Raw genomic sequence first — 4,498 nt, 5'->3', positions numbered from 1 at the left:
TGCAGGTGTGGAAGTGGACAAACTTTATTTATTTATTTTTGTCCAGGTTGCTACGAGCAAACACCTCTTGCTTGGTTGTTACAGACGGCTTCCCAAGACACACCAGTCTGTGTGCGGCCTTCATTTCAAAGCCCACTCATCATCACCGCTCCCAAAATAAGTTTGGATGCACTTGAGAGGCCGTGGGCCGTCTGTGTTCATGGTTTGTGGGGGGAGAGAAAAAAAGAAATAATTCAACCTCACAAAGTGTGTTTAATAGCTTTACACACACAGAGAGAGAGAGAGAGAGAGAGAGAGAGAGAGAGAGAGTGAGAGAGAGAAGTTGAACCCATGCTCATAGCACTTAACAAATGCACCTCACAGTGTGCTAATATTATTGTAAAGTTGTTTCTATGTTTCATTACTACTGTTTTAGCGACAAAGTCGAGGAGCTGAAACCAAATAATTCTACTCTTGTTAATCTGTATGGTATGTAGGAAATGAAATCTTCAATATTTACTGGAGAGAAAAAATAAATATAGTGCTTCACTATACTCTGCAGATAATGTGGTTAACAAGGTTAATAATGATTAAATGTGCTAAATGTATGTCATTTCAAAATGTTTCATGGAAGATTAGATTGATAACGGCACATAGTTTACGTTCCAGGTATGACCCATGACAGAACAAGTACCGTTAACAGTACATTAACACTGTTAATCTGAGTTTCCATAATAATAACTTAACAGTAACAACATAATTTTAACCATAGCTTCGTTCGTTGTTAGATTTTCCGCAACACTGGCTTATTGCAGGAGGGGGGGGGGGCACTACAATCTCACCTAGTGTTTTGACTGGAGTATCTGTAACAACTTATTGCAGCAAAAAAAGTACCATTTCACTTTCCGCAAGAGTGACTTTACAGCAGATGAAAAAATGGACCATTTCGCACATGAGATTACAATGAGCGGGGGCCCGAAAGGGAATGAAACAGAGTCGACACAGACTCCCACTGCAGTCACAGCATTTAACATCTTCACCCACAGTGGCTCAATTACCTGGCTGTAATTGCAATAAGTCCAATACCTCTGCAGTCATGCTTGACAGTTTCCACACCAGGTCCTGTAATTGCAGGTTGATATATGCAACTGGAAATCAAGGGAGTTAGCGTGGTGGGGTTGATGGGGCGGGGGGCTCGGTGAGGGGCTGGGGCCGCGACATCCACTGCCGAGCGAGTGAATCGCTAATGCAATAAAAAGGCTGGAGTTATTAGCCGAGTTGTGAATGGCAAATTGGTGTGAATGCCAAATGGTTGGGGTTAGGACTGAATAAGATCTGGAATGCTAAAGAGGGAGGAAGGCTCACTATGAGACAATGGCTGACTCTTTACATTAACCACTTAAGCCCTATTTTCACATTTCTTTTGAAAACTTTCAAAGCTCACATGCTTATATATATATATATTATATGCTTATTGCGACCATAGGTTGCAGATTACTATGAAAACCTGCTCAGGGTTCTATACTCGGCTCTCTCCATTTTGCTCTGCTGTAAATAGCTGCAAGCTCACAATGCATTGAGAGCTTGTATTGCAGATCTGTCACTTTTTTCACCAATTGTAACACGCCCAAAATGGGGTCGCTGAGGTTGATGTGGTTAACAGGGTCTATGTACAGTGCAGGTGCACGGTGACTGCCTTTATGTCGGAGGAATCTGGACATTTATTCCAGGCATTTACAAAAGAAAACGACATAATGTCCTGTTGTGTAACTATAAGCACAAACATTTACACCATCATGTTCCATATCCACCGTGAAGTTCAGCCTTAAGCAGTCCTTTTAGCCCCCTCTCTACACCAAATCTCTCTGCTGAATGTCCGTAGCCTACCAGAACAGGGATGCTAGGGCCCATATGGTAAAATCTAGATCTGATCATCCAAGGCATATTTAGATGTGAACAGACATTGGGACAACAGTGTTCAGATCATAGGACACCGTTTAAGGCCGTTGCTGGGAATTAATCTGTTAGCTCTCAGCTATACAGGACCCTAGCACTCCCTAACCACTCTGCCACCCGCATCATTTTCAGTAACAGCTGTCTTTACAATTTACTCTCATTACTCTGGCACTTTTGGGGTCCTCTCTACAGTCAAGTTTGCTTTGGGACTGAAAACTGAACAAACACCATTTTTCGGAGGGGGTTGATTGACAGCTCAAGGAGCCGCGGCCATCTGAAGAGAGAAAAAAGCCCCGTAGAAAAAGTTCCATCAAAGAGACCACACTTAGCGCTACCGAGCCGCCTTCATGTGGTTGCAGTGAAACCGGAGACGGTGTGCGTGGTCGGAGCCGGCTAGCCAGAGGGCTTTGTGCAATTCTCCAGCGTTCCTGCATATGTCTCGGGAAGGTCCAAAACCGCAGGGCCCTGACACATGCAGCCGGGTTCCAGCAGCGCCTGCCAAGATCCACTGTGAGGGAATATTCCTGTTCTTAATCCAAGAGTGCTCCATTAGGATTTATGGCAGGGAACATAAAGTACTCAGGGGAGAATCCCTGTCCAGGAGCAGGGCCCCCACTACTGACAGACTTATTACAAGTGCTATTGTACCTAGAGCAGCACTCAAACTTGACTGAAGCCAGCGTGTTTTGAAAAAGCACTCCCATCAGCAAATGGGAGTTTTGAAAATGAAAAGCTGCGTTAGGATTTGGAAATTCAAACCACTGAGTGTAGTCACACATCTTTACCTCCCCCATCGGTGAAGTTGAATCAGTTTTGTGGATTTAGTTTTTTTTTTTATATTTAAAGAGAATTTCCCAAAATAGGGGCACAAGGTTGAAAGTAGGTAAATAAAATAAACTGTTGCAATCATACAATTTAATTGCCCGAAATGCTTACAGCATTGTATAGAATTGCTTGCCATGCTTACAGCAATTTACAGAATGCAAATGCATCACCATTGATGTGGAAGAATTACAATGACCCTGATGCTATAATCATCATACGTGATTATGTGCCCGTAACGCTGAAGAACTAATTACACTCTGAAAGTTTACAAATTGACCCGTGAGTTAAAGGAGCACTTTTGCGGTGCGATGTTGCAATAGTAAAATATTAAGAAAAACTAAATGGGGGGGAGAATCTTAAAACTCTTGGCTCATATTAGCTTGAGTATTGTCACGCTATTATACTCAACGGGCATATTGAATCATTGAGCACAACAGAGCCATTGTTGTAGCGCAGTGGGTCTGACCCCTTGTCCTCCGTACTGTTGCTTCTAATTGTCTTGTTGATCCAGCTGAACGAAGCCTTGTGTTGTGCGGAGGCACTCGATCGTCCCCGAGTCCCTCTGGATGTGAGAGAGCGTCAGATAAACGCCTCAAATGTAATCATGTAAATGTGAACGACTAACGCCAAACAATCACAAGCGACTGCGCCCCGCAATCACCGCGCCGCGCGCAGGAGCCGCGGGGACAGCGGCGCGCCTGGCTCCTCCTCACAGCGGTACAGTATCTTTAAATCCCGACAAACTGAACCCCGAGCAATTACACTTACTCAAATAGAGCGTTAGCGTCGAGGGAGGGAGGGAGGGGGGTTGAGTGAAAAGAGGGGAGGGAGAGGAGGAGGAGGGACAAAAAAAACAAAAGGAGGGAGAAGTGTGTGCGTGCGCAGAGTACCGCTCTGAATAAGCGTTGGGCTGCGGAGCTAATAGGCATGGAATGATGACAGATATCATGGTGTGGACTCGCCGGGGAACAACTGGGTGGGAATTAATAAGCAGGAATGGGTTAATAGTGCATTAACAACCAGCAGGAGAACAGCAGGGGAAGGGACAGCGGAGAGATAGAGGAGAGAGAGGGGGGAAAGGGGGGAGAAAGGAGGAGAGAGCTGGAGGAGAGAAAGAGGGGGAGAGGGAGAACAGGACAGGGAGAGAGCTCTCTGAAGTCAGCTGTGAGTAATCGGCCCACGGCAGGCCTCCGACCATTACCATAACAGAGCAATTGGACGTGAAAAATGGATAATAGCATGGACATACTGTAGAAGTGTGTGGAACTCTGTGCGTGCGTGCGTGAGTGCGTGCGTGAGTGTGTGTAGGAGCCAAGAGGGAGAGGGTGGTGGTAGTGAACACACACACACACACACACACACACAAGCCCACGCACACACACATACAAACACACGATACGTCTACTTTACTGCTCTCCACCAGCCTGGTAGTTTTCTGAAACAGTTCAGCCTTATGAGCTTTGACAAGGCCTCCTCTTTCCTCTCCTCGTCTGTCCACTGTCCAAACACAACCAGGAGACCATTCATATAGCTATGGGACAACATAATACCAACAGTAGGCTTCAGGCCAGGGTGCAGGTGATCTGATACGCTTGATCATTGATACACCCAAAAGACTAGTGTGGTTCCATGCACCCAACTCTCATCATATGGAAGAAAGAAAGAGGAAATCGCAGTTTGTTTAGTCATAAATAGTTCAATCAGTGTGTGCGTGTGTGTGTGTGTGTGTGTGTGTGTG

The sequence above is a fragment of the Protomyctophum bolini genome (genome assembly GCF_963924005.1).
Source record: "Protomyctophum bolini genome assembly, chromosome: 14".
Taxonomy (NCBI): domain Eukaryota; kingdom Metazoa; phylum Chordata; class Actinopteri; order Myctophiformes; family Myctophidae; genus Protomyctophum; species Protomyctophum bolini.
This window is presented reverse-complemented; position numbering follows the sequence as displayed.